Genomic DNA, 13,379 nt, shown 5'->3' with positions numbered 1-13,379 from the left:
CACCACGTAATTCCGATGAGATGACACCGTATGAACTATGGTTTAGAGAAACCTAAGCTGTCATTTCTTAAAAGTTTGGGGCAGCGACGCTTATGTGAAAAAGTTTCAGGCTGATAAGCTCGAACCCAAAGCGGATAAATGCATCTTCATGGGACACCCAAAACAGTTGGGTATACCTCCTGTCTCAGATCCGAAAGCAATAAGGGATTGTTTCTAGAATCGGGTCCTTTCTCGAGGAAAAGTTTCTCTCGAAAGAATTGAGTGGGAGGATGGTGGAGACTTGATGAGGTTATTGAACCGTCTCTTCAACTAGTGTGTGGCAGGGCATAGGGAGTTGTTCCTGTGCCACCTACACCAATTGAAGTGGAAGCTTATGATAGTGATCATGAAACTTTGGATCAAGTCACTCTCAAACCTCGTAGGATGACAAGGATGCGTACTACTTCAGAGTGGTACGTAATCCTATCTTGGAAGTCATGTTGCTAGACAACAATGAACCTACGAGCTATGGAGAAGCGATGGTGGGCCCGGATTCCGATAAATGGCTCGAGGCCATAAAATCCGAGAGAGGATCCATATATGAAAACAAAGTGTAGACTTTGGCGGAACGGCTCGATGGTCGTAAGGCTGTTGAGTACAGATGGATTTTTAAAAGGAAGACGGACAATGATGGCAAGTATCACCATTAAGAAAGCTCGACTTGTCATTAAGATGTTTTCCGACAAGTTCAAGGAGTTGACTACGATGAGACTTTCTCACTCGTAGCGATGCTAAGAGTCTGTTGGAATTATATTAGCAATTACTGCATTATTTATGAAATCTTGCAGATAGGATGTCAAAACATTGTTTCCTCGACGATTTTTGAGGAAAGGTTGTATGTGATACAACCGGAAGGTTTTGTCAATCCTGAAAGATGCTAACAAGTATGCAAAGCTCCAGCAATCCTTCTAAGGACTGGAGTAAGCATCTCAGAGTTGGAATGTATGCTTTGATGAGATGATCAAAGTTTTGGGTGTATACAAAGTTTATGAGAAACTTGTATTTCCAAAGAAGTGAGTGGGAGCACTATAGAATTTCTGATGAGTATATGTTGTTAACATATTGTTAATCGAAAATGTTGTAGAATTTCTGGAAAGCATGCAGAGTTATTTGAAAAGTGTTTTTCAATGGAAAGCCTGGATTAAGCTACTTGAACATTGAGCATCAAGATCTATAAGGATAGATCAAAAAGCTTAATGGTACTTTCAAATGAGCACATACCTTGACATGATCTTGAAGGTGTTCAAGATGGATCAGTCAAAGAAGGAGTTCTTGCCTGAGTTGTAAGGTATGAAGTTAAGACTTAAAGCTCGACCACGGCAGAAGAAAGAGGAAGGACGAAGGTCGTCCCCTATGCTTTTGTGATAGGCTCTCTACAGTATGCTATGCTATGTGCCGCACCTGAAGTGTGCCTTGCCATGAGTCAGTCAAGGGGTACAAGAGTGATCCAAGAATGGATCACAGGACAGCGGTCAAAGTTATCCTTAATAACTAGTGGACTAAGGAATTTTCTCGATTATGGAGGTGGTAAAAGAGTTCGTCGTAAAGGGTTACGCCGATGCAAACTTTGACACTAATCCAGATTATTCTGAGTAGTAAACTGGATTCGTATAGTAGAACAGTTATTTGGAATAGCTCCAAATAGAACGTGGTAGCTGCATCTAGGAGATGACATAGAGATTTGTAAAGCACACACGGATCTGAAAGATTCAGACCCGTTGACCATAACATCTCTCACAAGCATAACATGATCAAACCCAGAACTCATCGAGTGTTAATCACATGGTAATGTGAACTAGATTATTGACTCTAGTAAACTCTTTGGGTGTTAGTCACATGGGGATGTGACCTTGAGTGTTAATCACATATCGATGTGAACTGGATTATTGACTCTAGTGCAAGTGGGAGACTGTTGGAAATATGCCCTAGAGGCAATAATAAATTGATTATTATTTTATTTCCTTGTTCATGATAATCGTTTATTATCCATGCTAGAATTGTATTGATGGGAAACTCAGATACATGTGTGGATACATAGACAACACCATGTCCTAGTAAGCCTCTAGTTGACTAGCTCGTTGATCAATAGATGGTTACGGTTTCCTGACCATGGACATTGGATGTCATTGATAACGGGATCACATCATTAGGAGAATGATCTGATGGACAAGACCCAATCCTAAGCCTAGCACAAGATCATGTAGTTCGTATGCTAAAGCTTTTCTAATGTCAAGTATCATTTCCTTAGACCATGAGATTGTGCAACTCCCGGATACCGTAGGAGTGCTTTGGGTGTGCCAAACGTCACAACGTAACTGGGTGGCTATAAAGGTACACTACAGGTATCTCCGAAAGTGTCTGTTGGGTTGGCACGAATCGAGACTGGGATTTGTCACTCCGTGTAAACGGAGAGGTATCTCTGGGCCCACTCGGTAGGACATCATCATAATGTGCACAATGTGATCAAGGAGTTGATCATAGGATGATGTGTTACGGAACGAGTAAATAGACTTGCCAGTAACGAGATTGAACAAGGTATCGGGATACCGATGATCGAATCTCGGGCAAGTATCGTACCGCTAGACAAAGGGAATTGTATACGGGATTGATTAAGTCCATGACATCGTGGTTCATCCGATGAGATCATCGTGGAGCATGTGGGAGCCAACATGGGTATCCAGATCCCGCTGTTGATTATTGACCAGAGAGTTATCTCGGTCATGTCTGCATGTTTCCCGAACCCGTAGGGTCTACACACTTAAGGTTCGATGACGCTAGGGTTATAGGGAATAGATATACGTGGTTATCGAATATTGTTCGGAGTCCCGGATGAGATCCCGGACGTCACGAGGAGTTCCGGAATGGTCCGGAGGTAAAGATTTATATATGGGAAGTCCTGTTTTGGTCGCCGGAAAAGTTTCGGGGTTTATCGGTAACGTACCGGGACCACCGGGAGGGTCCCGGGGGTCCACCAAGTGGGGCCACAAGCCCCGGAGGGCTACATGGGCCAAGTGTGGGAGGGGACCAGCCCCAGGTGGGCTGGTGCGCCCCCCCACAAGGGCCCAAGGCGCCTCCAAGAGGGAAGGGGGGCAAACCCTAGGGCAGATGGGCCCTAAGGCCCACCCCAGGTGCGCCTCCCCCTCTCCCCCTTGTGGCCGCCACCCAGATGGGATCTGGGGGCTGCCGCCACCCCTAGGGAGGGAACCCTAGGTGGGGGCGCAGCCCCTCCCCTCCCCCTATATATACTTGAGGTTTGGGTTGCCCAACACACATGAGTTCTTGACCTCTCCCTGGCGCAGCCCTACCTCTCTTTCTCCTCATATCTCGCGGTGCTTGGCGAAGCCTTGCTGGAGTACCACGCTCCTCCACCACCACCACGCCGTCGTGCTGCTGCTGGATGGAGTCTTCCCCAACCTCTCCTTCTCCCCTTACTGGATCAAGGCGTAGGAGACGTCACCGGGCTGTACGTGTGTTGAACACGGAGGTGCCGTCCGTTCGGCACTAGGATCATCGGTGATTTGAATCACGACGAGTACGACTCCATCAACCCCGTTCACTTGAACGCTTTCGTGTAGCGATCTACAAGGGTATGTAGATGCACTCTCCTTCCCCTCGTTGCTGGTTTCTCCATAGATAGATCTTGGTGACACGTAGGAAAATTTTGAATTTCTGCTACGTTCCCCAACATGAGGCACATAGCAGGGTGTATCGGGAAGGAGAAGGAAAGAGAGGTCGGCCACCGAGAAAATCGAGGAACAAGAACGTGGGTAGTAAGAACGAGACTCGTCAAAAGTCACATCACGGGAGATGCGCAAGCGACGACCCACATGATCCCAACATCGATATCCCTTGTGCTCATCACTATAGCCAAGGAAAACACACTCAACCGACTGAGCAGTCAGTTTGGTGCATTCTCGGGGGGCAAGAAGAACATAGCACACGCAGCCAAACATACGAAGAGCAGAATAGTCAGGAGAGCGACCAGTGAGACACTCCATAGGAATACCACCCTGCAGAGCAGACGAGGGCTGAATGTTGATGAGATAGGTGGATGCGGAAACAGCATCAGCCCAAAAATGGGGTGGAAGGGAAGTAGCAATCATCAGCGCACGAGCCGTCTCAAGCAAATGACGATGCTTTCGTTCGGCAACGCCATTCTGAGTATGAGCACCAAGACACGAGAACTGGGCAAGAGTACCCTGTTTCACGAGAAAACCGCGCAATAGCTGAGAGATATACTCTCCAGCGGAGTTAGCACGAAAAGTGCGAATGGGCGTGGCAAACTGGGTGTGAACCATTGCAGCAAAACGTTTGTATATAGGGAGAACCTCGGTACGAGATTTTATGAAGTAGAGCCAAGTGTAGCGAGAGAAATCATCAATAAACAAAACATAATAGCGATGACCACCTTTCGAATCAAAGGGAGCAGGACCCCAGACATCAGAATGAACTAAGTCAAAAGGACGATGAGATACAGACTCACTGGTAGGATAAGGTAACTGAGTCTGTTTGCCAAGTCTGCAACCATTACAATGTAAGGAGACATCTCCAGATATAGACCCTAAGAGGCCCTGACGAACTAAAGAAGATAAGCGAGAGCCACAGATGTGACCAAGGCGATGATGCCACTGCTGGAAGGACGCGGACGAAGAGGCAGCAAGAGCATGAGAGCTGGCAGAATTGGTGGCAGCGGAAGGAACACAAAGCCAGTCAACCTCCCAAAGGCCCTCTGACTCACGGCGCCGAGGGCCAGCACCAACCAAAGCCTTGGTGCGACGATCCTGAATGGAGCAAGAGTCGGTGTCAAGAATGACATGACAACCAGAATCAGTAAGTTGGGCAGCGGAAAAAAGATTCATGGTAAGATGAAGAACATGTGAAACACTCGGAACAGAAAAGGAGGGAGTGGAAAGAATACCACGACTAGCAACAGGAAGAGATGTGCCATCGGCAGTACGAACATTATCAGGCGAATCAAGAGGTCGGAGAGAAGACAACGCGGAAGAATCAGAAGACATATGAAAAGAGGCTCCAGAATCCAGAACCCACGAGGATGTACCTGACTGTGTAGATGCCGGTGATAGTCAGTCGACGAGGATCCCGAGGAAGCAAGAAGACGCTTGAGGCGAACAATGTCCTGGTCAGTGAGTGACGGAGTCGAGGAAGACACAGGAGTCCCGCTCGCTGGAGCGCCTCTGATCTCGCTTCTTCTGGCGACAATCAAACTCTGGGTGACCTGGCCGGGAGCAGTAACCACAGACGGTGTCACGGCGCGACGTGCCCCTCTCAGTATAAGCAGGGCGACCGACCCCCCCGGAAGGTGTGGGAAGGAGCGGTGGAGCGGTGAGCCGAGCTGATGACACAAGAGCCCGAGCAGCCAACATAGACGGGACCACCAGCAAACCAGCAGAGTGAAGGCGGGTCTCTTCAGCACAAAGCTCAGCAAGCACCTCCGAGATAGGAACACGGCCACGAGCAAGCAAGTGAGCACGTCGCGGCTCAAACTCAGAGCGGAGACGAGATAAGAACTCATGGACCCGCTGAAACTCCAGATCAGACCGAGTAGTCTGACAGCAACGATAGGTGCCACAAACAACTGTCCGAAGAGAGTCAAGCTAACGCCAGATGGCAGAGCACTGTGAATAGAACTCATCGACAGAGGAATCACCTTGCTGAAGGGCGTGCTCCTGACGCACCACAGATAGGTAGAGAGCATCACCAGAGGGCTGATAGCGCTGACAAAGATAAGCCCACATCGCTACAACTGTGCCAAGTCCCATGAACTCTGAAGCAAACTGAGGGAGGACACTGGCAGTGAGAACAGCAGCAGCACGAGCATCATCATTGCACCACTGAGTGTAAGCACAGAGGTCATCGCGGTACACCGAAAGAGCATCGGATTAAGCAGATACCTGCTGATCATAAGTATCAACTGCAGCATCATCAAGGGCCTTGGCGGCATCCCGGTCAGCCTGAGAGGCCTCAGCAGCAAGTACCGGTGGCACCGGTGGGATTGGGGCCATGGGCGCAACAGGGCATGGCGGGCAGGGGACCTCGCTAGAAAGAACACCCCACAGAAGAAGGCCACGCATATGGATACGCATGAACCCCACAAACTCAGCATAGTTGGTGCCATCGAAGATCACGAAGCACCTAGGAACTGCAACATAGCCCGAAGAAGACATGAGGGAACTCTGTTTTTCTCCTCTCTATTTTTTTGGTCAACGCTTCCCGATCTGGATCGGGGCGGAGAAACTCACGGTAGCCCCGAGTGGGGAATCGGGAGGCCTGGAGGAGCGCCGGCCCTGGGCCGCACCTGCAACAGCAGAGGAAGCAGCGGCAGCTGCAGCTAGATGCAAAGGAGGCGGCCTGGGCAACCAGAGACGCGCAGCAGTAGAGGAAGCAGCGGCAGCTGCAGCTAGATGCAAAGGAGGCAGCCTGGGCAACCAGAGACGTGGTTGGTGTTGGAAATATGCCCTAGAGGCAACAATAAATAGTTATTATTATATTTCCTTGTTCATGATAAATCGTTTATTATCCATGCTAGAATTGTATTGATAGGAAACTCAGATACATGTGTGGATACATAGACAACACCATGTCCCTAGTAAGCCTCTAGTTGACTAGCTCGTTGATCAATAGATGGTTACGGTTTCCTAACCATGGACATTGGATGTCACTGATAACGGGATCACATCATTAGGAGAATGATGTGATGGACAAGACCCAATCCTAAGCTTAGCTCAAAGATCGTGTAGTTCGTATGCTAAAGCTTTTCTAATGTCAAGTATCATTTCCTTAGACCATGAGATTGTGCAACTCCCGGATACCGTAGGAGTGCTTTGGGTGTGCCAAACGTCACAGCGTAACTGGGTGGCTATAAAGGTACACTACAGGTATCTCCGAAAGTGTCTGTTGGGTTGGCACGAATCGAGACTGGGATTTGTCACTCCGTGTGACGGAGAGGTATCTCTGGGCCCACTCGGTAGAACATCATCATAATGTGCACAATGTGATCAAGGAGTTGATCACGGGATGATGTGTTACGGAACGAGTAAAGAGACTTGCCAGTAACGAGATTGAACAAGGTATCGGGATACCGACGATCGAATCTCGGGCAAGTATCGTACCGCTAGACAAAGGGAATTGTATACGGGATTGATTGAATCCTCAACATCGTGGTTCATCCGATGAGATCATCGTGGAACATGTGGGAGCCAATATGGGTATCCAGATCCCGCTGTTGGGTATTGACCGGAGAACGTCTCGGTCATGTCTGCATGTCTCCCGAACCCGTAGGGTCTACACACTTAAGGTTCGCTGACGCTAGGGTTATAGAGATATTAGTATGCGGTAACCCGGAAGTTGTTCGGAGTCCCGGATGAGATCCCGGATGTCACGAGGAGTTCCGGAATGGTCCGGAGGTAAAGAATTATATATAGAAAGTGCTATTTCGGTCATCGGGACAAGTTTCGGGGTCACCGGTATTGTACCGGGACCACTGGAAGGGTCCCGGGGTCCACCGGGTGGGGCCACCTGCCTCGGGGGGGCACATGGGCTGTAGGGGTGTGCGCCTTGGCCTACATGGGCCAAGGGCACCAGCCCCAAGAGGCCCATGCGCCAAGAGAGCAAGAAAGGAAGAGTCCTAAAGGGGGAAGGCACCTCCTAGGTGCCTTGGGGGGGATGGACTCCTCCCTTGGCCGCACCCTTCCTTGGAGGAAGGGCCAAGGCTGCGCCCCCCCTCTCCCTTGGCCCTATATATAGTGGGGGGGAAGGGAGGGCAACCATACCTAAGCCCTGGCGCCTCCCTCTCCCTCCCATGACACATCTCCCTCCTCCCGCAGAGCTTGGCGAAGCCCTGTTGGAATCCCGCTACTTCCACCACCACGCCGTCGTGCTGCTGGATCTCCATCAACCTCTCCTTCCCCCTTGCTGGATCAAGAAGGAGGAGACGTCACTTCTCCGTACGTGTGTTGAACGCGGAGGTGCCGTCCGTTCGGCGCTAGGATCATCGGTGATTTGAATCACGACGAGTACGACTCCATCAACCCCGTTCCCTTGAACGCTTCCGCGCGCAATCTACAAGGGTATGTAGATCCACTCCTCCCTCGTTGCTAGATGACTCCATAGATAGATCTTGGTGACACGTAGGAAAATTTTTAATTTATGCTACGTTACCCAACAGTTGGGGCGCAGCCTGGGGAGGTTACGGCCAGGGCAAGGCCTGGACGCGGCCGGGGCACGGCCAGGGTGAGGCCTGGACGCGGCCGGGGCGCGGCCTAAAGCGCGGCTGGGGTGGGGCCAGGACGCGGCAGGGGCGAGGGGCGCGGCCAGGGCGAGGCCTGGGCGCAGCCGGGCAGGGAGGTCGTGGCCTGGGAGCGGGTGAGCTCGGCGGGCACGGGCAGGGGCGGCCGGGCGTGGAGAAGGTGGCCGGCAGCGAGGAAGGAGATGGCCGGCGACGGGGAAGCTAGGCACGGAGCTGCAGCGTGCGGGAGAGAAAGAGGAACCTGGCAACTGATACCATGTTGGATAAGTGAGCAACTGACTTCACAGAAGGGCCAAAGGCCAGTACATATACATGTGTATGGCAAAGTGTAAGAGACCCCTTATACAACGGGGATGAACCAAAAAGGGCTATAGACATCTAACAGTATCCATGCTCTCAATGTCTATAGTCCGAACTGTCATTTGTTAACACGCAGCCTCAGAGTGCTTCTCCACAGCGGCTTGGCCGTCCCGCCTCCTTGTCCCCAGTCCCGATCCGCTTCAGTCGGCAATTATCCTCCTCCACCGCTGCACAGCGCGGGGCCACCGTCGCCCCCAGCCTCTGTCTACAAGAAGTAGTGGTGAGGGGCGGCGAACCCGTTCTAGAGAGGCGGCGTCACCGGTCTCCATCTCAGGATCACATATCTGGTCAACATCCTGATGATCTCTGCCACCTCCCTCTTCCCGATAAACTTTCCTGTCGGATATAGGCGCCCACGCAGCATTCGCATTTCCTGCTGCGGCCAACGGAACTCTTGTCCCCGGTACGTCATTCTTTCCTACCTTCAGCAAAGTTCCCAGGGTACCATTTGTTGTTATTCTGCGATGAAGTGATTGAAATTGCGAAGAAGGGAATTTGGGAATGGGAGGGAGGGAGGGAAATGTGGGGTTAGGAAGAAGCTGGCTGACATAAAAATGGTGAACATCCTTTGGCTAATTTCATTGATGTTCACCTTCGCTGATACATCCGATGGCTTAATATAATGCTACCCACCACCACACACACAAACTCTTGGACACACTTGTACAAGAGGCGTCAGGACCAGTGTAATCCTCATCAATGACACAGTATCTTTATCATCATACCTTTCGAAAGAATTAGTATCACAATCCTGGAATTTTGTTCCTTTAACTATTTGCAATGTACATTGGCTGTCCTGTTGTACCCACCAGCGTTTTCTTCATTATTAGGATCAACAGAGTGTGAAGACGCTGAACATTCCATTGATTATTTGCAAATATCAATTACTATTTTTTCTTCAAACTCCACACCTAAGTGCATATATTTTGTATTAGAAGAGGAGAACGTCAAGTTGGTGCCACTATTACGATGCCACCAATGGTGACGGCAGCCAAAAAATTCAATTGATATTATTTTGTTACCCTTATGAAATGATCGTACTCTTCCTTTCATACCCTCCTTTTTCCTGATTCATCTTTCTTCACCAGCCATGGGCCATGAGAAGTGAGTTTGGGAAGGGCTTGCAACTTGCCGCCCTTCCATGATCGGGGAGGATGGTTTTTGAACTGTGTTAGAGTTAATATACATAAAACGGGATGTGTGTTGGAGTTTCTTAACATCTATATAAGGTAAAAGTGAACTCTTGAGTTTAATGTTAAGTACTAAATGGCAATATAGAAAGGAGTACACTCTTAAAGAACAAGTTAGAATTCAAATATAGTATTTTCTAGTTACACCAATATATAATAACGGATATCTGGTATCTAGTAGTATCTGGCACTGGGGCCACAGTTGTCATAGACGTTATTTTAGTCAATTTTTCCTTCAAACTACTCTTGTTTCAGATAATGGAGTTGAGAGCCTTTCAATTATGATTATCAGCACACAAACCCCTGTGCTAGAGTTTTTTATTGGGCCACAAGTGTCATCACTGATGTTCTTTTTCTTTCGTATGTGACCCAGTAGCTGAAGACAAGAAATGGCCAAAGTGGAGCACATTATGCCTGACGTAGAGATAGAGGAACTGGGTAATTCAATGAAGAGTGAGCTGATAAGCTGTATTTCATCACATATTGATTATGACAGTGGTTCTGAATTCTGCTTGATACCAAGAATACATCCGCACATTCGTATGATAGATAGAAATTCTTATGACCCAATAATGTTGTCAATTGGCCCTTATAACAATGGATCTTCAGCACTTTCTTCTATGGAGAGTGAAAAATGGAACCGCTTGGACTACATCCTTAAGTTGAACTGTGAGAAGGGTCTGAAAGATTACTTGACCATCATAAACAGACTAGAGAAAAGAGCAAGGATGTGTTATTCTGGGGATATTAAAATGAATAAGAGGAAGTTCTTGCAGACTCTCTTGCTTGATGGATGTTTTGTCCTTGTTTCACTCGGAGGACTCAATGAATTTATAAGTGCTGGACCCCAAAGAGCCACGGCTAGTTCATCACATGCCGAAATAGTTGAGGAAGAAATGACTTCTGGACAGCCAAACTTAACAGAGAGAATTGATATTCAACAAATAAACACCAGGAACCAGAATGACATAATAAACACTGTAGTAGAAGAAAATACAGTGCCTGAGATCGAGTTATGTTTGGAAATCAGTGACCATCAAACAGAGCAATGTGTATATCAGGATAATACTAGACAGATCGGACAGTGGTATGATATCTTTGTTATACATGATCTACTCTTGCTGGAGAACCAAATTCCCTTTTTCATAGTTGAGGCAATATATGAGGTAGTAAGTTCAAACAAGATGACACCAACGTGTAAATCAGGTGTTGCTAGATTTATATAAATGACCCTGCCATTCTATCCAACAGCAATACGAGAATCCAGTCGCCCAATAGATTTTGATCATTTGCTTCACCTGTGTCATATGTATTTCAGACCCAGTTCTAACGAGCAAGAGCACAAGGACCTCACAGCGCAACACTACATTCATCAGTTCCTTCAGCTGGGACAGGGTTATCTCAGCCATTTAGGTTCGTCGTAGGATGACCATTTTCCTAATCGATGGCGCCGAGCAACACAGTATCATGAAGCTGGCATTGAGTTTAAGAGGAGAACATATTCTGAGCATAATCCCCATTCACTCCTGGATATAAAACTCAGAAATGGTATCCTGGAATTCCCCTTCTTGTTTGTGGATGACCAAACCAGTGTCCTTTTCAGAAACTTCATTGCACTAGAGCAAACATGTCCGCAAGTCGGAAATGATGTGACTGCTTACATTATCTTCCTGGCTAAGCTGATGAGCATGCCAGATGATGTAGCACTGCTGGCTCGAAAGGGGGTCATCGCACATCATATGCGCAGCGACAGAGATGTATCGCAGCTCTTTACCAGGCTGACAAAAGGTGTTGTCTTCGATTTCTATGGGAACTATTACCTAAATCACATGTGTTTAGCCCTGGAGGCATATTATCAAAACCGTCTGCACAGGTGGGTTGCGTGGCTGAGGCACAACCATTTGAGCAATCCATGGTTGGTTGTCGCAGCGTTGGCTGGTGTTATTGTGCTTTTCTGCACCATTGCACAGACCGTCCTTACTGTCGAGTCTTATGTAAATCCCAAGTAAGCACTGGGCGTAAATTGACTATGGGATTCGGATTTATCTATGTCCACTTTTAGTCCCAAAGAAAATAAACTATCTCCATCTCTCCGTACCATCTGCCATTTGTGACCTGGAGATCGATCATACTATTACTTTGCCAGTTAGAGTTGCAAACGACCTCCTCAAGAACTGGCCATATTGGCTTGTCATCTAGTATCATGCTCATGCATGCCTGGGTGTGGTCAATAACCGTGATATTTTGAAATTACATCATTGATATGATTTTATTCTAGGGCATTTTTGTTTTTTTATTACTCCTCTGTTCCAAAAGATAATGTGTGTTAAGTTTTTTAGAAGTCAAACCTGTCTATGTCTGACCAAGTTTACAGAACCTACAATACCAAATAAATAAAATATGAGAAAATATTTAATGATGGGTCTAATGATGTTAATTTGGGATATCGACATTTTATTCGAAAAACTTGGTCAAATATAGAAAAGTTTGACTTAAAAAAACCTTATGTTCTGGAATAGAGAGAATACTTTTGTTGATATGGTAGATGATGATCTTTTATTCCTTTTAACAAAGCGACCATAGATATATGTAATCATATGGTCATGTAGTATGTTATGCGCAGTAATTAGTCCACCATTATCTCCAGTGCCTTGATTCTTAAATAATTACTTCCTTTGTTCCAAATTATCAGATGTTTTGGTAGGCTAAAATAGCCTAACAAAACGTCTTATAATTTGAGACGAAGGTAGTACTTTTCTTCTGCTAAATTGATGTGTGAGTTTCCTGTTTTTTTTCTGATTAGTGTGGGAATATCTAACTTGTTTTCACCCTGGGGTTAACATGAGCTCATGTTCGGATGTTGTATATGAGTAAGCATGAATGCATGATCAGTGCGCATCTCCGTGTTGTATGGAATGGAAGGTTTGTCGAAAGAATCGGACTGTAGCTTCTCGGGGATTCTGCACACAAGTGATTCCGTGTACACATTCTCATAATCTACTGCCGAAAAGAACTAGTAGAACATAATGTGGTTGTTAGATATCGAAGTATTCAAATAAAGATTTATGCCCGTGAATACTACTCCCTCCGTCCTATAATGTAAGACGTTTGGAAGTATTTGTTACGAATCTGGGAGTCTTTTGTGATGAATAATAATTTTGAGTTTTGGAACTATGGGTGTTAGTTTATAGAATTTGTTCAATGAATATTCGTGTCAAAAACATGAACTGCTGATGGGCAAATCAGTTTTCTGTGTCCTCGCATCTCAAACTGTATCATTCGCAGTACAAATGGGTACAGTTTAAATGAACTAATTAAAATTGACTTTTAAGCTTAGCCCAGCATCTGCTAAGCACCTAGAGTTACACCATTTTCTTACGGACAATCCAGTGATACATGCAACGGTGGAAAAATACGAGACACTTGTATATTAAATTGGTAGGTATTTATTTCAAAACGAAAAAGAAAAAGAAATGAGCGAACCGTCCAGAATTCCAACCTGGAGCTCTCATTTCCTCAAAAAT

At 47.0% G+C, this 13,379-nt stretch overlaps 2 pseudogenes across 1 annotated transcript; one reads left to right on the top strand and one right to left on the bottom strand.

Annotated features, from left to right (window-relative positions):
- Positions 1–5,046: 5,046 nt before the first annotated feature.
- LOC147990219 (uncharacterized) lies at positions 5,047–6,224 on the bottom strand (annotated as a pseudogene).
- A 2,518-nt stretch (positions 6,225–8,742) lies between these two features.
- On the top strand, positions 8,743–13,245 carry LOC147990218 (UPF0481 protein At3g47200-like; annotated as a pseudogene). The gene is made up of 2 exons (XR_015599232.1): positions 8,743–9,068; positions 10,229–13,245. The product of XR_015599232.1 is annotated as a UPF0481 protein At3g47200-like (transcript).
- Positions 13,246–13,379: the final 134 nt, after the last annotated feature.

Source organism: Triticum urartu, chromosome 1A (genome assembly GCF_056163025.1).
Source record: "Triticum urartu cultivar PI428250 chromosome 1A, HENAU_Tu73, whole genome shotgun sequence".
Lineage (NCBI taxonomy): Eukaryota > Viridiplantae > Streptophyta > Magnoliopsida > Poales > Poaceae > Triticum > Triticum urartu.
This window is presented reverse-complemented; position numbering and strand designations above follow the sequence as displayed.